Here is a 22,750-nt window from a genome sequence, read left to right as displayed (position 1 = left end):
AAAATTTTGCGGTAATAATTCCCTTAAAGTAAGCCACCTTTTGACCAATAATTGTCTAAGTCCAAACAAAACTGTTTAAGCCCCTAGGTACTGAATTTGTGAACCCGATACCAATAGTTGATTTTTGACCGAAAATATCGGTTAACGTGTGAGACATGAAATTGAAATTCACACAGAATCCTTTTCTGACAATAGTATTTCATTGTGTCAAAAATGGGTTGAATCGGGTCAATACTTTTCTGAGCCCCCACAAACATAAAAAATAAAGATTTTAGAACTTCTAGGTCACTTTATGTTGGATATATCCGCCAATATTTGAGTCAAGTTTCAATGAAAATTGCAGAACATTATTTATTCATAACAGTGTATCTTTGTGCCCAAAATAGATATAATTGCGCGAAAATTTGACCCCTCCAACACAACCCCCCACCTATAGAACTATTACCAAGATTTTCGGACATCCACTTGACCTTGCTCCATATGATTGCTGATTGTATGTAAGGTACCTAAATGAAACCGAGGAAACATTTTTTTGAGTATGTGGGATATTAGTAGTGTGTGTGATGAGCAAAAATAGATAAAAACCCCCTTCTCCATTATATTCAATATAAAATGTTCGGTTGCTCCCGAACTTAGCCCTTCCTTATTTGTTTTATTTTAATATATTGCAATACTATATTTAATCATGCTTTTTTATTCATTTTCATTTATAAAATCACTTTAAATAATTTTGTCCGGTGTTTGAGACCAAATCCTCCTATGTACGTCGGGATGCCGGCCTTTGTTAGATGGCTGTTCACAAAAAAGGCGGTGTGAGCCAGGGCGTTGCCGTGGTGCAACTTCCAATGTGATATCTTGACGGACCCGATTGACCCTTTATTTAAGTTTCTTGAGGACTTTCACGTAAAACGTGGCGTTGACAGTTTGTCCAGGAGGAACAACTTCATGGTCTATGATGGCTTTGATGTCAAAAAACTCACTTTGGATTTGCTCATTCATTAGCGACCTCTTTCCGGCCCTCCACAAAGGCCAGGTGCTACCGAAACACGCCACTTCTTGCTAACAAACCATAGTACAAAAAACTCTAAGCCCATGAGCCCATTATCCTTCCCTCAAAGTCGTAGAGAGGCTAATGGATATGCAAACGTTTCAGTATACATACGAAGAAGTTAAGTAAGCAGAGGAACTCCTCAAGGACGTGATCTTTCCCGCTTCTATGGGTAGAGACACTGAACGGTATACAGTTGTAATTCAATGGAGGAGAAGTGAAAGCAGTAGCTTATGCAGATTATATAGTGTTAAGGGCTGTTTCCTTGCTCTATCAACGAGGTTGGGCGTTCACGCTATTGGGACGGAACTGATACCGTTCTCAAATAAAACCGAACTATCTCAATTTTAACTTTCCTGAGTCGGTGAAACTACAATTTTTCTGTTCCCTCTTCTTTTTCTTATTCTTTACTGGCACAGACACCGCTTACGCGATTATAGCCGAGTCAATAACCGCGCGCCAGTCGTTTCTTCTCTTCGCTACGTGGCGCCAATAGGATATTCCAATCAAAGCCATGTCCTTTTCCACTTGGTACTTCCAACGGAGTGGAGGTCTTCCTCTTCCTCTGCTTCCCGCGGCGGGTACTGCGTCGAATACTTTCAGAGCTGGAGCGTTTTCATCCATCCGGACAACATGACCTAGCCAGCGTAGCCGCTGTCTTTTAATTCGCTAAACTATGTTATATATATCTCGTACAGCTCATCGTTCCATCGAATGCGATATTCGCCGTGGCCAATGCGCAAAGGACCATAAATCTTTCGCAGAACCTTTCTCTCGAAAACTCGTTACGTCGACTCATCGGTTGTTGTCATCGTCCAAGCCTCTGCATCATATAGCAGGACGGGAATTATGAGCGACTTATAGAGTTTGGCTTTTGTTCGTCGAGAGAGGACTTTACTTTTCAATTGCCTACTCAGTCCGAAGTAGCACCTGTTGGCAAGAGTAATCCTGCGTTGGATTTCCAGGCTGACATTGTTGGTGGTGTTGATGCTGGTTCCTAAATAGACGAAATTATCTACAACTTCAAAGTTATGGCTGCCAACAGTGACGTGAGTGCCAAGTCGCCAGTGCGACGACTATTTGTTTGATGACAGGAGATATTTCGTCTTGCCCTCGTTCACTTCCAGACCATTTGGAGGATGGAGTCATGTGTAGAAGTTCACGCAAGTGAGGATAGCTCTCTGATCGCCATTCACTTGAGAGTGGCCAGAAACGGTTTTTTACATATGACTCAAGCAGCTCACGTCTTCCGGTCTTTGACCAAGTATCCTCTGGGTAGCCTAAGAACATCCGTGTGAAGGCGAGTGCGCTGGGTTTGGGACCCGCCACGTAAAAAAACACCCCCAATGAAAGGATTTCTCTGTTCCACTCAGCAAAATATTTAAGAAACACCCCAATGTAGTAATTCGGATATTCGAGAATAGGGAAAGATACATGAGTGTGAAACTGCTTGCGTACGCCGATTACATCGATACCATTCAATCGATCACAACACGTGCGGAATGGAATAGATACCGAGAGTTAAAGAGGGAAGCGAAGCGCGTTTGCAGATAAAAATTGAAAGAGGCCGAAATGTGTGAGTACAAAGAGCTGGACAAGCTGGCCGATAGGGGTAACGCCCAAAAATTCTACCAACAGATGCGGCGACTGACAGAAAAGGATGATCGCACAGTCTGCGCCTACTACCGAGAGAAAAGTCTCCTCAACATCGCATATTAGGTTTTATCCAGCGTACTATGTGAAAGGTTAAACCCCACCGTCATTAAGCTGTTTTTCCTTATCAGTATGATTTTGGCCCGGAAAATCAACAACTGAACAGATATTGAGCATGCGCCAAACACCTCTTCGTCGATTTCAAAGCTGGTTTGGCTGGCAGTGCGAAAAGGATGCTCGAAATACCAGCTGTGTAAACTGACGTTGTGCAGTACCAAAAGTTCCGTCAGGATCGGGAAGGACCTCTCCGAGCCCTTCGATATTAAACGAGGTTTCAGACAAAGTCTCACCCTATCGTGCTACTTCTAAAAATTACTCCTGGAGAAAATAATTCGATTTGCATATCTGAAAAAAGAAAGTAAAGTAGTAAAATCTTTACATTGATATCATTAGCGATAGCAATCGTGTCGTTAGTTCCGCTTTCTCTAAGTTGGATACAGAAGCTTGAATTTCAACTTAGAATTATTCTTGCCAACATTTGCTACTGCGGATTGAGCCGGCAATTAAGAAGTAAAGCCCTCTCTCGACGAACAAAAACCAAACTCTATGAGTCGCTCATAATTCCCATTCTGTTATATGGTGCAGAGGCTTGGGCAAAGACAACAACTGATGAGTCGACGTTGCAAGTTTTCCACGAACGATGAGCTATACGAGATATACGACAACATTGACATAGTTCAGCGAATTAAAAGACAGCGGCCACGTTGGCTAGGTTAGACCTAAGACAACTTCCACTTCTTTAAAAATAACAGTTGGAAAACGGCCTGGCTACACTTGGAAGTTCCAATTTGCACCAAACAGCGAAATGGAAGAATGACTGGTGCTTAAAATCGCATAAGCGGTGTCTTCGCCAATAAAGAAGAAGAGGAATATTACATCAAAACCGATAGGGGTTGCTTCTTAAATACTCTCAACAAAGGCAAATTTGCAGTCATAGGCATTTGAATGAAGTTACTTGCATTTTTGTTGTAATGTGTAAGAAATCATTTTTGAAATGGTTTTTTTATTATTTCACCAAAACTTATTAATATGAATGATTTATTATAGAAAATAACTTTAAAATACTTAGACCGTTGATTACATGTATATGAATTTTTGTAAAAAATAAGGGTAGCAAAGTATTTTTGAGGGAACATCCAGTAGTATAATAATTAAATACACTTCATTTGGATGTAGTAAATGTGAAAATTCTATTAAGCATTGTTTCTACTAGTTTTCAGTTTCTATCCAACCGGTTTTTATTCGTTCCTTTAGCTCGAAAACCGGAAATTGTGTTAAATTCGGGAATTCATAGAATTTAGTATACCCCACAAATATTTGAGTTCGTGCTTTATATCACAAGCTTAGTTTTTTATTACTTTATGTCTTGGGTCTTTTACCATATTTTTAAACAAATTCCGACCGACTGTCTCAGATCTTCCAATTTAGAGTGCAACTAGCGTACTCAGCCCGCTTTGCCGGCTACATTTTGCTTTTTTGTTTGAATACTCGTACAAGGAGATCGTGTCTACGAGATCCGGTCGTTCGTACTTGCGCACGTATTTCATAGCATTTTGGGCGTACTCGTTCATATGTAGAGGACTGCCGGTGTACGTTGCTGGCAAAATCACCATTTGGCCAATATTTGCAGCACTTCCATCATTATTAATCGCATGACTTAAGTGAATATATTCCTTTGCGCGTAGCTTTCGTTGATTCGAATAATGAGAAGACGTTCACTTTCAATTTTTGTACATGTCACCCCAAATTGATGTAACAGTTCACCGCATTTTAACAAATAATTAAATTCATTTCGTCGGATCATAAGGCGGTAGGCAAGAAACTTCTCTTGTTGACTCATTATTTAAATTTACTTTACATTAAATTAAAATTGTAACCATCTTTGCCACATGGAAAAAGAACTGGATACTGTAATGCATCATATGATCGTTGCGTTTTCGCGTCGTTCGAATTCTGTTCCGACCATAACCACTGCAAACTCGTCTTTTACCGATTATGCTCCCCGGGTTGTGTTTTGTCTGCTCTTATCACAACCTTATACTCGTAATCATCTCTCGGCATCTGGCCTGGAGCTGCTTTGAATGAACGTATGAGGCTGTTGTGTTCATGAAACATAGTTTGATTTCTCGTCTTACTTCAGTACTGATTGCCCAACGCCGATCAGCTTCTGCAGCTTCATTACCGGTGAAATATATTTGTAAAAACTTGGGATCTTCATCTTGAACTGGGAGCAATGATCCAATTCTGTGTTAAATTTGACTTTGCACTTTAAAAGTGGGCATGTAACCGGCATTGTTAAGTATGTTGATTACTCCAAAGGACGTCATTTGTAAGCATGAATTATACGTTCGGATGTTTTGAAAAAAAAAAAATGTTTGGAAGTTGAAGTGTGCTTAGAAATATAACTAAGAAGTGGCTCAGGTGGATTCATCAATGGTGACAAAACAACTTTACCGTTCAAACAGCACATTCCAGGGGATTCTTTAACGAACTTCAAACCACCACAGTGTGTACAAACTTTGTTCATTGCACAGGTCACTACCTTCTTGTGATTTCTGTAATTATCATCCTTATTGTAGTTGAATGCCGCAAGATTTAAATTTCTTTTTTTCGTAATTGAACTATTCGGTTACGATTGACATCAGGTCTATGCGTACGTTATTGGATTGTCTCGGTAGCTCGCCATGAAGATTTTTTTCATTATCTTGTTGAAGCCGTGATTTATGCTCTTCTTTAGCTTCTATATTTCTTCTTGTAGATATTCTGTTACGATTTTCCTCAAGGCGTAACTCACGTTCATCAGCTGTTTCATTTGCTCTTTTTTCCTTAACATTCTTTGATTTGGAGGTTTTTTTACCAATACTTGCTTTTTTGGGTGCCATTTTTTATTTTATTTTTACAATGACTCTGTGAAGAAATATGATTGGTGAAGAAAAGTACAATTTTCCGTTGTAACAATCAATTGAAAACGCATCAGTAAAGGAATACATTCGCGGCGCTACAACTTACCAGGAATTCCTAAAAATCCTTAATAATTTACCTTAGTATACTTCAGTATATTTCAATATACTCCATTGTACTAAATATGTTTCATATTGACATATTAGTTGTCAAAAAAGTCTTGCGGTATTTTTATTGAATTTTATTTTTAATTGAAATTGAAATGAATTTTTGATGACTCATGCCCAGCTCTTGACCGATGCTACGGCTGCTACTATGCCGGTCTCTTTCGACCAATTCAGCGATTTTATCGCAATTTTCGACGACAGGCCTTCCGGAGCGTGACGCATCTTCGATTACCTCTACACCAGAACGAAAAGGTTAAAACCATCGTTGTGCGGTGGAAATGGAAACTGTATCGGGTCCATAAACTGCACAAATTTTATTGGCGGCTTGAGATGCATTTTTGCCATTATCGTAGTAGTACTGTAAAATACGCCGTATTTTCTCTTTATTTTGCTCCATGTTTCCGACACTATAACTCACGAACGACTTAAAAGAAACGACAATCAATCAAATACATTTTAGCGCGTGAAATGATCTTTCCAAAAAGGTATAGCATGACCCGATGCGACGAATAAAACTAGAACTACATGCTTTCAGCGCCAACTATCGAAAATACCGCATGACTTTTTCGACAACCCAATATATTATATATCCACAACGCATGTGTCAACACAAATTTTGGGTTATAAAACAATAGAATATCATTCTAGTAAATAAAAACTGTATTTTGCAGTTAAAAAAATGCTCCGATCGTCACCAAACTTTACAGGATTACTCGTCTTGAAAGTTTCATTGAAATTGGTCCGCCGTTTCGGAGCCTACCCGGAACATACAGACATACTTTCTTTTTTATATATATAGATTTGCTAATTCGACAAGAGGTGCATTAAAATCATAATTTTTTTCATTTTCAAAACAGTTAGTGTCTTTACCTTGCCCATGACTAGAATTTTTTTATTATTACATATTTAGTACCTACTCTCTCAAACGTTATACACCCGCGGACAAGATAAAATATTTTTCACATATCAGCATTTTGGGTTGTCGGTATTTTGACTTTTCGTTGTTCCGATTTGTCGGTGTTTTGATTTGTCGGTATTTTGATTTAATGCATATTTAAGTTTTGTCGTTATTTTGATGTATCGGCATTTTAAACTTCGGAATTTTAAGTATATCCCTATCAGATTAAAAAGCAATCATGTGGCCCGGGTGGATAATGATGCCTAAGCTGAGGGAATCACTGGTTCCAAGGCTGGCAAAGACATATACCACTAGCATCCAATTATTCTAAGCACCGAACAATTGGAAAAGAGTGAAAATGGTGTTCCAACCAAACCGGATGGAAGAACACTATAACGCAATTAATTTAGACCTCCTTCATGCAGAAGGTTTTAGAAAGACTAATGAATATACTATACACTTAAGAGCAAACCAAGAAGATACGTTATCGAATGTACAACATGCATACATAATTGGTCGATCAAATCAAAAGAGTAATGCGTTTGAAAAGTCACATCAAAAACAGTATACTCTGGTGACCTTTCATGATATAGAAGAGGCATTCAACGTAAGCACGATTATTAATTCGACAAGAAACGCTATGTTAGAAAGTGGACTCCTCAAGGGGATGTGCTTTCTTAGCTTTTATGGGTGATAGAATTACTTGAGGTATGCACTGCGACCTTGGGTCTATTGTGCCCAATTTATGGGTGATGGTGCTGAACGAATTACTACTTCTACTCTTTGAGGGAGGAGTGTAAATGGTATCAGGGATGTTTCCTTCCACATTAGTGAAATTATGGAAAGAGCGCTAGGAAGGCTTCACATATGGGCCGTGATTAAGGGACTAGGTGTTAACCCCAGTAAAATGCAAATGCTGCTTTTCACGAGTAAAACAAAAATACCGCAATTCGATCTTCCCATGCTCTGTGGTATACCAGGGTGTATAACGTAATGCAGACAATCAAAATATCGAAATTAGAATTCCGGCAATCAAAATGCCGACAAATCAAAACACTGACAAATCAAAATACCGATAAATCAAAACACCGACAAATCAACATACCGACAATTCAAAATACGGACAGAAAAAATTTTAAAATAAGGATACACTTAAAATATCGAAATTCAAAATGCCGACACATCAAAATACCGAATAAATTTGGATATGCAGCTAAATCAAAATACCGACAATTCAAAACACCGACAAATCAAAATACCGAAAAATCAAAATGCCGACATGTGAAAAGTTTTTTATCTTGACTGCCCTTATTTCTATTGCAGCCCAGAAAGATAATTTTACTGGGGTGTATAACGAAATGCCGACAATCAAAATCTCGAAATTTAGAATCTCGACAGTCAAAATACCGACAAATAAAAACACCGACAAATAAAAATATCGACAAACCACAATACCGGCAAATCATGAAAAGGTGGCGTTGTTCTTTCGAGGCCCTGCGGCCTACGGCCACGAACACGCTCAGGATCATAACCCTTAGTCAGTAGAACTCTCTTTCTGTGATTCGTTATGCAGACGTAGAGGGCATTCAAAAGGCTTGCACCGGCATACTGCCGGCCATACCGGCCAACGAGCTAAAACACTCGTTCGACATGGTTTTGGACCGAGCAAAAAGCTGTGTTGAAGCAGAAGGAAACTGTTTTGAATAAAATTAATTGATTTTGCCGTTTTTTCGTTCTTTTTTTTTATAGTCCTGTTTATTTTGGAAAGCACCTTGTATAACTCAGCTTTAGAATTTTTATTTTCCTCGCTAGAGAGCTCTGACAATAAACGCGTCCGATCGCTGCTAAATTCAAAGTAGCCGCCCCGTCCGGCCGGTTCCGCCGCAAACTCTACGTCCGCAATTTTTAAATCTGTAATATCTTCGAAAATATTCATTTAAATCATATGCTGTAAAGGGCCATATAGAACAACAATGTATTTAAGGTATTTAATAAGGATTAATGCTCTATTTGTTAAAACCGCTTCGAAAATTAGACATTATTTGTCGAAAAAAGTAAATGATAAAAAAATGTTATTATGGGATATCCATAAGAAATAGGCAGAAATATATATGTTTGTATCAGCGCTGAGTTTTCTGTAGGCATTATCAATGCGTACAATACTTAGTACTCGTACATTAGTTTGATAAATCACGTAGGGTTCAGTTTACGTTTGCAATGTAAGCGGAAAAATGTAATTATTTACGACATCACATTAGAAACCTCAAATATAACAACATTTCTCCACTATTTAATGGATGTTATCATACATGAAAACCTTTCTCTTTAATCACTCATCTACGAGTATTAAAAAAAACTGCATCAAAATCCGTTATGTTGTTTTTAAATTTAAGCATACATAGGGATAAGGGGACAGAGAAAGCGACTTTGTGTTATACTATGTACTGATGTATGGATATCTATACCATATACTTCTAGGTGAGCCTTTGTCGAACAGTTAAAGTGAAATAGTTAATATTATTAGGAACCAATGGGATACAATAAAATTATGTAAAATTTGATTTCAGCACTATGTGTTTATTAAAAGGTTGTGGATTCTAGCTAGAGCGAGCGCTATGCGCTTTATTTGAAATCCAAACTAAAACTACATAAAACTTAAAATATAAGCCCGGCTTGATTTTCCCTACTCTTGGCACAATTTTGGAGTAACTACCTCTGCTGCAATGAACTGCTCCTGCTGATATTGTTGTTGCTGTAGCGTAACTTTATCCAATTTGGCGGTTGTTGTTATTGTGTGGGCAAATGGTGAATTTCTATTGCTGCGTTGAAACATGAACTGTTGATGTAGCGAAGAATTTGCGCCCCTTTCAAATCGAGGCTGCCCGTGGCCGCTTTCATGATCTTGGCTACCGTTTTCTTCTTATCATCTATGTCCTGAATGCGTTTATTCGTCCTGTACATCCAAAATACTAATGCTTCACCTATAATGGTAGCAACGGCCAGTATCACGTAGGTTTTCAAAGTACACAAGGTTTCTCAAATTAATTTTGCGCAAATACGGTAAGCTTAAAATTTTCAAATGTCGATCAAGTTGAAGAACTGTGTTGAAGGAATTCCAGGTCGGAGGTTTCCACCATTAACACAAACTTCTCCTTCGAATGTCACTAAATAAGTGCCGGTTATTGTAACCGATAAAGTTTATGATAAGTGAGCCAATGACAACTTCGATATTAGGATCAAGGTTATTGAAGGTAGTTTTGCATGACGCCTTATTATTGTTGAATAGTTGTCACACAAGTATAACATACTTTTTTAATTTACAAAAGCTTGCAGATAGTGTTGCCTTGCAGTTTGCAACTGGAAACGTCGAGTTGCCACAATCCGCTACGGTAACGGTCTATCGGAGTAAATGATGCTGTCCAAATCTGTTATAACTGCTCAATTTCTGACCATTAGCAATTCGAAAAGACTACCCGTGTTAGCGTCGGCTATAATCGCGTAAGTGGTGACTTCGCCAATAAGGAAGAAGCAGAATAATATTTGTTAGCAGTCGCAATGAATTTATCGATTTTAATGTCCAATCATATTTATACTTCGCGCCTGTCTATAGTGAATTTTCATCGTGTTAATCAATCGATAAATTTGATCAATGTCTGCCTGAAGAACTTTAGTCATGTGTGACTGGGAAAACGTGAAATACATTTTCTGTTTCTCTCAAAACGGTGAAGTAATTTGTCAAATTTTTACGATGCGTTAAGTAGTCATGTTTGTCCGAAACCGCTATATTTCTCTCAATATCTTTCCTTTCGAACTGTTTTCCCCGTAAAAAATTTGTAAGTTTATTGCCAATTTTGTTTTATTGGTTCTAACATAAACTTTATCCCCTGGCTTGAAAATCCTTGAAAGTTTACCGCTATTGCCCCTTACCAATTCATTTTCCTAGGCCTTAAGTAGTTTGCCTTTTATTTCGGTCTTAAGATCCAAAGGTCAGTGGCGTAGCTAGGGGAGACGAAGGGGGTCGTCTCCCCGGGCGTAACGTCTTGGAGGCGGCAAAACGATCTTCGCTGTTTTTTAATATTCATAAAAATACTTCAACAATTTATTTTACAAAATTAACAAATGTTTGAATGTTGAAATGTTGTAACGACTTTCGTGCTTAAGGTAGTACTAGCGTCGATTTGTTTTTTGAATGATTTTTTCCATTTTCAAGAAACATTTGTAACAAGCCTCCTGTCCAGACAAAAAATTCCGTAGTTTCTTCAACCGAACATATTTTGAGAAACCAACGGATATGTCACAGTTGAAGCATAGGGCAAACTGTGAGAGCGATACATTGCGACGTAGGAGTGACAAAAAAAAACAGTATCTTTTTTTTACTCTGTCGGCGCTACGTCTCATTCTCACAGTTACCTTATGTTTTGAATGTAACAAATACTTTTATTTCTCAAAATTTTCAAAAATGGTATTTAAAAACTCCAATTCGGGCAAAAATTCCTGCAAATTGTGTCAAAAGTGTTCAAGATATAAGGCGAAAATGGGTTTTTTCTTTTTCTTTTAATAAGACGTCTTGTAAATTTACTATCAATTTTTTCAAAACCCGTATTGTGAGAATTTTGGAACTTCAGAATTTGCGTGGTTTCCTAAATTTTATATATGTACATACTTAATATCGAAGATATTTTGTAAAAATTCACTTTTGTTCGAACCACCTCATGAAACTTGTAGGTGGGTAGATAAAAGGGGCGCGGTAGAACATCCTTGGCCTCAGGCGCCCGAAGTTGTAGCTACGCTAGTGCCAAAGGTATAGAAAAATTAAGCTCGATTGGTTTACATCCAGTTACTGCATGAATTGATTTATTGTAATTTGTAGAAGCAAGCAGTATTAGTTCATTGGTATCATTTATAGCTTGTTGTAACCTAGTGCGTCTAACGATTTCAGTCAAGGTGCTATGAAATTTCTCTATCTGCCCATTTGTTTCATTTTGTTTTTGCTCAAAAATTATCACTAGGAAGAAACTTTATTGTTTATCAGTTCATTGACTTTACGTTATCAACTGTCATATTCTTGGTATTTTCGAAAGAATTAGGAATTAGAACTAGAGCTATGCGCTGTTTTTAAATATTTTTTATTAACTTTAATATTTATACTTTTGCAACCAGTTGCTACAGAGTATTACAGTTTTGTTCACCTAACGGCTGTACTTATCACCTAAGACTAAACGAGATAGATATCGGGTTGTACATATATTCTACTGTACCCAAAAAATAAGGCATTGTATTTATTTTAAAAAAATCTTTATTTATTCTTCCAAATCAATTTCATCCCCTTCAAAGTAATCCTCTCCCGATGCAGCGCACTTATACCAACGGATTTTTCAATCTTCTAAACACTGGTTGTAGTCACTTTCCGGGATGGCCTTCAGTTCCGTCTTCGCTGCGGCTTGACGGTGTCCCCGGCGCGGTCTTTTGAGCTTGGTGAACAGCCAGAAGTCGCACGGCGCCAGATCAGGTGAATACGGTGGTTGCGGAACGAGTTTTTGGTGAAATGATCACGAATTACGAGGGCAGTATGGGATGGTGCATTATCGTGGTGTAAAAACCAAGAATTGTCTTTCCACAATTCCGGCCTTTTTAGGCGGATAGCGTTACGCAAACGACGCATAACGTTCAAATAATATTCCTTGTTGACTGTTTCACCGGTTGGAAGGAATTCGTAATGCACAATCGAAGAAAACAGTCAACATGACTTTGATTTTTGAGCGACTTTGGCGCGATTTTTTGGTCTCGGCTCTCTTTTGGCACGATATTCGCTCGATTGATCGGTTGTAAACATATTTTTTAGACATAGCCTCATCACCAAAAGCTTTCTTCACCATCCTCAACGTATCCGCAGCAGAAAATTGATTCCGTAAGCAAAATTTAATGCAAATTCTTTGCTCAATAAATTTCGACATCGCAAAAAACGAAAAACTCACTTTTAGCAGCTCACACAATGACACGTATCTCAAACACTAATGAATATTTTGATATGAAATTTGACATAAATGTGACCGACAGTACTACCAACTTAAAAAAAAAAAATAATTCTCCAAATCCTTCCACGCGCGCAGTTTAAATTCAAATGTCACCTTATTTTTTGGACACAGTAGTATATTATATAAATGATCAGGATGACGATAAAAGTTATAATCTGCTTGACTGTCTGTCTATCTGTCCGTCCGTTCGTACAAGCTGTAACTTAGTAAAAATTGAGATATCTTGACAAAACTTTGTATGCAGGTTTCTTAGTGCAAAAAAAGTTCGAGTTCGTAGATGGTCGTAATCAGACCACTCCCACGCCCGAAAACTATAACTAAGCACTTAATTAAGATATAAAGCTGTAATTTAGCAAAGGGGATCGCAGTAGCCAGGGGCACCTGTGGGAAATTTTGAAAAAGTGTGCGTGGCCCCGCCCTCTAACAAGTTTAGTGTACTTGTCTCCTAAACCATTTAATCTAGAACAACTACCGTTAATACGAAAATGGATGAAATCGGAAGATAACCGAGATGGTATGAGAAAACTTAATGGGAGCCGATGTAAAAATTGAACGACGGCCATGGCCCCGTAATGGTGAAATTTTATATCTCGAGACCGGACCAAACGATTTTAATACGAGGCATTGTTTTTACATTCGTATGTCACATTGTGAAAATGGACGAAATCAGACTACAACTACGCCTCCTTCCCATATAGCACATTTTAAATTCCGCTTGATTCGTTCAGTTTCCAGTACACAAATCAAGAAGAAATTAAAATAACGAGATTCAACTTTGCACGAATAATGTCTTTAGTGTCTGCCAACTTATGGTCAAAAATTGTTTAAGTCTAATAAAACAGTCCAAGGTCCTAGGTACCAAATATTTTGAAGCCGGTACGTATAGTTGACTTTTGATCAAAAATGTCGGTCAATGTGTGATACATTTAACTAAGGGATAATTCTTTCCTCAAAATGATATATCAAAAATTGGTTGAATCGGACCAATTAACCTTTGTACCGCATATATCGGACAATATGTGAGTTACTCTATATTATTGGTTTTATACCTTAAAGTATTTCCCTTGATTTCATTCTTGTAAGTTGCAAGAGTATAAAATGTTCGGTTGCACCTGAACTGAACCCTTTCTTACTTGCTTGTTTTGTACTTTTTACACTAAGCTACATGAAAAATTTATAAAAGATATTGACTGTAGTCCTCAGGAATTAGTTTTCGTTGAAACCGCGTTCGACCCCAATTATGATTTCAGCACTATGCTCTTATTAAAAGATTGTGGATTCCAGTAGGAGCGAGCGCTATGCACTTTATTTAAATTCCAAATTAGAGCTAAAACTAAAAAATATAAACCCTGTTTGCTATTCCTTACTCTTGGCACAATTTTGGCGTTGTGAAGACAAATGGTGAATTGCTGCGTTGAAATATGAACTGTTGATGTAGGGAAGAGTTTACAGGTTTGTGGCAAATTTATGTTTGTAATCTATATAATAAGTTCATTTTACTTACTTTTCATTGGGATTCCACGAAGTCGGGTCAGTGTATTCAGAACTTACTCGAATCTAAAGGTTTTGAAGTTCCCTACATTTTTAAAGAAAAAACACAAATTACAAATTTAAAGGGGAATGCTTATTATTATTTGAAAGAACATGTTTAAGCATTTTTTTAAATCTCTTTAAAATATTGGCCTTGGCTGGGACCATCCGTTGAGTCCAATTTTCTATGATTCGTGCGAGCATTTCGGCTGGTAACTGGCTAAAGACACTCGCGATGCTGTGATCCAAGGCCTGAATTGAAACAGGATTATCCGCATGGACTTACTATACCCACATGAAAAAGTCTAACAGTGTGATATCACACGATCTTTGTAGCAAATCGATCGGTCAAAAACGTAAAAAACGTAGTGAAAAAGTCTAACGGTGTGATATCACACGATCTTTGTAGCAAATCGATCGGTCAAAAACGTAAATTTATCTGCTCACCGAAGTGTTCTCTCAATAAATCCAATGATTGCTTGCTGCCGTCCTGCCGTCCGTCTTGCTTAAAGCAAATGTCGCCGAAATCACGAACTACAATTTCAGACGTCAAACAGTCGCGATAACGGTCGCCATTGACGGTTACGTTCTCATCGACATCATTTTTGAAAAAATATGTGCCGATGATTACCCTGGCCCACAAACCACACCACACCGTTGTTTTTAACGGTGAAATGGTAGCTCTTGAATCTCATCAGGTTGTTCTTCTTGCCAAATGCGCAAATGTGCTTATTTACAAACTCTTTGAGGCAGAAATGAGCCTCATCGCTGAACCAAATTTGGTTAGAAAACGTCAGGTTCTTTTGAAACTTTTCAAGAGCCCATAAAGCGAGGTGATGGCGTTTCAGAATGTCTGAATAAATTTTTGCACAAGCTATATTTTGTACGCTTTCAATTTAAGATCACGACGTAAAAAGCGCCAAGTTGTTCCATACATCTGTTGGAGTTGCTGCGAACGGTGCTGAATCTACTCTCCCCGGTCTGCGAGTGCAGTCTCATTTATGACTGCTATATTTTCTTCAATGCTTGCTAGACGGGGTCTATTCCGTCGGCTATTATCCAATCATGAATGCTGACTCTCAAGATGGCTGACGATAAGTTGACCAAACACGCGCGAAACACATTCTTTACAGAACTTGAATTTTCATAATATAATTGAACGATTTGTGAACGTTGTTCAGGTGAAATGCTAAACAATACTGAACAAAACTAACTTGACAACTTGACACGACACACGTGATCTGTCAAAAAAAGGCTTTGAAAAAAGTGTCTCTACTTGGATCACATAATTTTTAAGCAAACTTTTCCACTTCCTTTTATTATAACATCACAAATTTTGACCAACCTCAAAGGTTTAAAATCAGGTGGAAATCGGAAAACTTTATATATTTTGACATTGCTGAGGTATACTTGAAAATATATTTTCAACCGATATTATAAATAAATATAAAACTCATGCACGGGCAGACATATTCAGTATAAGGTTAATTAGAATAAAATATAATGAAATCACCATGTATATTATATAGTATGTATGTAGCATATTGAAGCTTGGCTAATTCGTGAACCAATTTCACATATGTACGTTTAGTACCGAAGTATATTATATCTACGTATAGTATAATAGTTCATATACTTTTTGTGAGATATAATATATACTTAGTTAGAGAAAAGAATGTTTTTTTAGTTTTGTAAAAGTACCATATATTCGTATATCCTCACCAATATGTAAAGAGTACAGTCGACCGGATGTTTGAACATAGATTATATAAGCCCAAGTCTTAACTTTTTCACCTAATCTCTTTCATATTAGCCACTAAGATATACTTTTATTATGAAAAGACGCTTTCTTAATTTCATTACGATAACTCACAACTTTCGATATATGTGGAATTAAGCCAACCCAAAGTTCGAAAATGATTATGTCAGGCATTTGAGAGTTAACCTGGTTTAATCCATTTACCATATACAGACATTATTTTATCAAAAAACCGTTCTCTATATTTTCGTTCAAAAGTTGGCAATGTACACTGTGGTTTCCATATTCAGTATCTGAATGGTATGGTCCGTTTTTGACAATCTTTTCTTAGAAGCACTAGTTTTACAGATTAACCGATATGTTTGTTAAACAGATAGCAATAGGAACTGCACTGGGCCCTATATTCAGTTTCTGTTCTTAAACAGTTATGATCTGATTTTGACAATTTTTGGGCTCAAACTGGCACACTAGTTGTGTAGAGTTTTATTCCCATATATTCATTAGAAAGTGAGGGAATCTGTAACATTTGAAATTGTGTTATATGGAAAGAAGGTGTAGTTGTGATTCGATTTCGCCCATTTTCGAACGTAATGTTAGAACGTCAGAATAATGTTGTGTACCATATTTGATTAAAAGTGTATAGTAGATCCAGAGACGTGTTTTTTTTACCTAAAAGTGTGCGGTGTTACACCCATAGTTTAATTTTGACATCCGTTTCTTATAAAATTCTCTCGTGTTATTTTGGGTGTTACGTTTAACGTCTCTGGCACATTTATTTCTTAATTTATACCATTTTAAGTAGTTTTACTACAACTGTTTTATAGGGAGTGGGCGGAATTACAGTTCGATTTTGGTGAATTTAACACTGTCGGATGTACTAAAACAACATTTTGGTTGATTCAGGAGGCGCAGTTTTTCAAAATCTTTCAAACAGAAAATGCCCTTCTCTAATGCGATACGTCATACCAAATAACCGTCCTAAATTTACTATGGAGCTTACTCATGGAACTGTATACGTTTACATTAGATTAGATGCGTTTTATGGGCGTGGCAATGGTCCGATTCATCCTATCTGCAATAGCAACGTACCTAATTTTATTTAGATACCAGCTCGATGATACGATTTTGATCGTTCATATATATAAACATATATAAAAATATATATATAAGTGATACAAACAACGGTTAGGTGAACAAAACCATTATACTCCATAGAAACATTTTGCGATAATATAAAAATATGGTTTGGTTATTTGATAACTAATATTGAACATAGCTAACCAGTACATCATTCTCGTAAATGACATCAGTATAGTTGTGGATATTTTTGTTAACGGTTATTCACACAAATGCACTTACTCTTCCAATCGGCACAGCCAATGACAGCGCCACGTAAACGTAAACACTCAAAGCAATTATTATATATACATATGTATGCTTACATTCGGAAGTATAACATATTTAAACAAATATGTCCATGCATACGAGAATGAATGGCGTGTTTGCACAGGCAAAAACGCATACACATTAGAATTGTTAGAAAAATATGTATTGGTTATTTTACATAAGGAATCTTTCAAAAATATTTTTAAATATAATTTAAATTGTATACATACATATAACATATTATTCGATAAATTCATCTCTCTGCCCTGTCGCTTAATGAGCTACTTCGGTACAATTCCCGTAAATCTTTAATTTGAAGTTACTGCTCGTAATTATTTAATGCAATCACGGTGTGGCTTATAGTTGTGTTATCCATTTTTGCACCAGTTATATCTTAAAATATTTCAACCGTTTTCACCCCAGAATTTCATTAAAATTTTCAATAAAAATAAACGTAGCCAAATATTAGATCTTTTATAATTAGTTACAGACTACCAATTAATTAATTTTATATTTTGGCAAGTTAACACCTTATTTGTCTAACAAATTTTTTGACAAATGAAAATTCATTGTTATTTGTTATTTGAAAACACCAACGAAATTTCTGTCATAAATAATGAATCATAATTATAATTAACATTTAACAAATTTGCACACCCTACATTTATGTTGTGGTTTGAATTGAAATAAGATGATAAACTTGGGTATACCACTTATTACACTCCAAAATAATTATTTTAATAGATTTTTTCTTTTACTATTTGAACACGTATTGTTAATTGTTTTAGTAAATTTGACACATCTCTTGTGCTGTAATACTTTTGTTTAATTATTCACTATGCGAGAAGTTATTGATTTGCATCGTATAATATGCGATAATTGTGTATTTAGTTTTCCATAGCACTATTTCATTAATTATTTTATTTCATAAAACTTGTTGTTTACTTTTTAAATGGTATGTATAACGTATTAAAACCGGCAGCGCTCACCTCCATCATCATACGTAGCCGCGTCATCATAGCAGCATAGCACTACTTTTACTGCTTAAGACATCGCTTGAGTAGCAGGTTAACTACTTTGGTGAGATGCGTGTACATAAACCAAATGTAGGCGAAATGCGTTCGGGAAATGCTGATACTCTTTTGCCGAAAGTGAAACTAGCACTGTAGTGTTTCTGATTGCGTATTGCATCGATGCTTGGCGCCGTAAAGAAAAGTGTCATCGAATTTCAAATGAGGCCGACGAAGTGAGTTTATTGTCAAAGATGAGGGGCAAAATGGTAAGTAAAACAGTATAATGTAACTATTTTCTTTCATTTTCTTAATGCCATCGTACAATGGTTCATTGGTATTTATCAAATGAATTGTTAGAAAACCTTACGAAAGGGCGCTCATGTGCAAGAGGTCGACTTCACTTCGATATTTGTCGCACACTGAGGCTGCGTGCTGGCTTGGATTTTGTGCAACCTAAATGCTCTGATGCAATTACACAATTAAAACAAAAGCATCTACCATCAAATTCACGTCAAATGTTGTTTCCGCCAACATTAATGATAACTGGTAACATATAAAATTAGTACCTAGTTAGTATAATAATAGAACAAGATATAAAACGCTTTACTGATTTAAATATCAATTTTTCTACTTAAGAAAATCATACCCAATGAATAAAATGCAAAACTACAAAAAAACTTCAATCTTCAATTATTATCACAAATATATTTTTGCGACGAACAAAAGTATATATGTGTGTACAGTATTCCATTAAAATTCGTAATTCTCAATGGTGACAACTGTTACAAGCATAAGCGAAAAGCAGCTGGTGGTGTACCATTCACGAAGCACTTGTTACAAAATATTTATTTGCAATCTCTCTGTCGCTCTGCCTTATCCAATGAACAGGTGCTGTTGTTATTTTACAACTGCTAATGTTCAAGCCTCTCTTATCATTACATATAAATGCATACAAATATTGTAGAGTGAAAGAGAATGTATATTCTCTTATTATGCTAGAACTGAAATTTGGTTGGCCGTAACAATATCTGCGTACTAGTATAGGCATGCCTCCTTTAATATTGCTGCTATTTAAAAACACAAGTAATCGCTTAACAACTTGCAATATTCTTGCCCTCTTATGTAATATTTATGATGTGGCAAATAAAACATTTGATGTTAGACAATTTTCGTTACAAACATAAATAAACGCGTAATATATACATATGAGCAAAGGTATATAGGTATCTTGTATTTTTATGTCCCTTTAGAACAATAGGTTGCACTACTACCACTACCAGCTGTTAACATTATTTTTGTCATATGAATCTATTTATATTGAAGTAATTGTTATTATTTTTATTTAATACCAGCATTCAGACCAGTTCAACCTGACACCATTTCCTGCAATATTTCTAAAATAGCATTAATTTCGATCTTTCTTTCTTAAAACCGTCAAATCTTAAATATGCTTTTGCGAAAAAGTATTACATATGAACTATTTATAAAACGTGTTATTCAAAAACATAAATTAATTAATAATTATATGATTAATAAAGCGCGGACCGTTTTAAGACATATCATCATATCATTCAGTACAATTTAATGAGTAGTAAAAAACCCGATTAAGAAGAAAAAGGCGTTGTTGTATAGTAACTATATGTAGGAGTATATTTTTGCCCACCCAACGGTTCTTTGTATCACTTAAAAAACTCGAGTTAAATATGGAGTTATACATATATAAAAATGATCAGGATGATGAAACGAGTTGAAATCCGAGTGACTGTCTGTCTGTCAGTCTGTGCAAGCGATAATTTTAGTAAAATTTAAGATACCTTAATAAAGCATTCATTTGCAAAAAAGTGAGAACGATTTAATAAATAGGCGAAATCGGACAACTGCCAAGCTCACAAAGCGCTTTTAAACGAAAATCTACAAAGTGCTATAACTAAGCACTAAAATAAAACTGTAATAGCTCAGGAAAACGCAGTAGCGAGAGGCACACGTGGACAAATTTTAGAAAAAATGGGCATGGTCTTGCCCTGTAAGGTATTTAATGTAGATATCTTCTTAAATGCTCAAGTTATAATATCCAGATTCACTAATAAATTGTCACTTAAAGACCCCAATAAACGCTATACAATATGGGATCAAATAATAACCCCGCCCATTTAACGGTTCTATTAAAAATTACTAAAAGGGCGACAAATCAATAAATAAATGCGCCAGAGGCAGAAACTTTTATAAGTGGGATGTTACAAGAGGATTTTATGGACGATCTATCTACACAAACTCCATCTAATTCTTACATTTTTCAGTTTTCAAATGTAATACTAAGAGCAAAGAATAGACAATTTTTGTTCATAATTTTAACACTTTTAAGTTTATTCTTCAAAATCTATTTCGTCTCCCTCAAAAAAGTCTTCCTTGGCCCCAATACACTTGTGCCAACGTTATTTCCAACCCTCAAAACAACTAAAATCAATTTCCGGAATAACATTCAATGTGCGTAGCGATTCACGTTTAATGTCTTGAATTGACTCAAAACGGGTTTTCCAGAGCAGTCGTTAGAGTTCACTGAATAACCAGAAGTCACATGGAGATAAATCAGGCGAATTCAGTCGTTGCGGCAAGATATTGGTTGAAAATTTGGCGAAAAACTCCCAAAGAATCAATGAAGTATGGTTCCTTTGACGAATAGCTTCGCGCAAACGACACAATACAAATAGTATTCCTTACTTCCCTTGGACAGTTTGGCCGGTCGGAAGGAATTCGGAGTGCACCACTCTTTGATAACCGAAGAAAACTGGTAACAGAATTTTTCGTATTCGGGTCACGTTTGCCGCAATATTTGCCCAGTGAATTATCTGTCATCGAATCGTAAACTTATACTAAATTTGGTCGATAGCGGTGAGCAGTACCATGCCCTGTTATGACCCGGATCTTAAAAGATCATAATATATCATCCCTGGGGTAAAATATAATGTCTCATATATTTCCTGCACTGATTTATCTGACTTTACTTTTTCGAAATTAAAAAGACTATATTGCCTTCTCTTATTAAATATAATTGTAACATCTTGTTTTAACGTATTTTAAATGCTAGCTGTTGAATAGTTGCTTGAAATTTCTATAGCAGAGCAGGTTTATATCTCGAGGCTTAAAATACTCTCTTGCATTTCATGACTCGATTTTTTCCGCACGTAAGCTGATGCGCTTCTCGCGACGGGAGGAGTGTAATCGCTGAGTTATTATAATTAACATATACCGCGATCTCTTGTGCCAAATTACAGTTTTATGCCTTAATTTTGCGGTTAGTTATTGCACTTTATAGTTGTTTGTTAATTGGCGTTTTGAGGACGTGGCAGTGGCTCCATAACGAACATTTACAACTAGATTTCAGGAGCATATCTTAATTATTAATCAAATTATCATTTGCAGCCCCGAAGTTGCTTATAAGCAACTTCTATATATGTTTGACATCGTTTAAAAAGTTAAATACACAAAAACTTCTTTAAAATACACATCCTATAGATCAACTTCATGATCATGATTAACCCTTTTAGCCCCAAAGTTGCTTATAAGCAACTTCTATATATGTTTGACATCGTTTAAAAAGTCCTTTGGGGCTGAAAGGGTTAAGAGTCAGCATTCTTTATTGGATGGAATGACTTCGCGCATTTTACGTTGAGATCTTAAATTGTGCAAGAACTGAAGCCGCTCGACCTTCCCAAGGGACTTCGCTTCGCTATATGGGCTCATAAAAGGTTCCAAGAAGAACCAACGTTTCCGAACCAAGTTTGGTCACCAATGAAGCCCATTTCTGGCTCAATGGGTATGTAAATAAACAAAATTGCCGCATTTGGGATGAAGAGCAACCTGAAGAGATGCCATTTAATCCAGAAAAAAGAACAGTTTGGTATGCATTGTGAGCCGACAATATAACGAAAACTACGCCTACTTCCTATACAACACAATTTTAAATTCCACCTAATTCCTTCACTTTTCAGTATAAATATCAAGCACCAATGAATACCATTATTCAATTAAACTGTTCAAACACCCAAATACTGAATACGTGTACCCCAGTGGCAGACTTTTTGCCGAAATTACAGTTTTATGTTATTTGTATCAATATGTGAGATATGTTATTTAATTTCGGATAAAATATTTATATGACAATAATATTATACTATATATATGTCAGAAATAGGTTGAATCGGGTGAGTATTTCTTTTAGCTCTCGCATACCTGAGAGAAAGATTTTCGAACTCCTAGTTAACTATGTACCACATATGTATATCGGTCAATATGGGGGTCA

General features: G+C 36.4%; 1 protein-coding gene across 13 annotated transcripts in view; it reads right to left on the bottom strand.

Moving 5' to 3' along the window:
• Positions 1–19,227, bottom strand: part of LOC105221995 (uncharacterized) — a 223,629-nt gene extending 204,402 nt beyond the window's left edge. For 6 of the 13 annotated variants that reach the window (XR_007423130.1, XR_007423132.1, XR_007423135.1 and 3 more), the window contains exons 1-2: positions 19,097–19,227; positions 17,668–19,016 (exon numbers count right to left, since the gene is read on the bottom strand). The gene's annotated coding sequence lies outside the window, so the exon portion shown is untranslated. Of the gene's footprint in view, positions 1–14,266; positions 17,627–17,667; positions 19,017–19,096 lie in introns of those variants that run through there. The other 7 variants (XM_049459638.1, XM_049459637.1, XM_049459636.1 and 4 more) reach the window with 7 other exon arrangements.
• Positions 19,228–22,750: the final 3,523 nt, after the last annotated feature.

Source organism: Bactrocera dorsalis, chromosome 6, assembly GCF_023373825.1.
Source record: "Bactrocera dorsalis isolate Fly_Bdor chromosome 6, ASM2337382v1, whole genome shotgun sequence".
Taxonomy (NCBI): Eukaryota; Metazoa; Arthropoda; class Insecta; order Diptera; family Tephritidae; genus Bactrocera; species Bactrocera dorsalis.
This window is presented reverse-complemented; position numbering and strand designations above follow the sequence as displayed.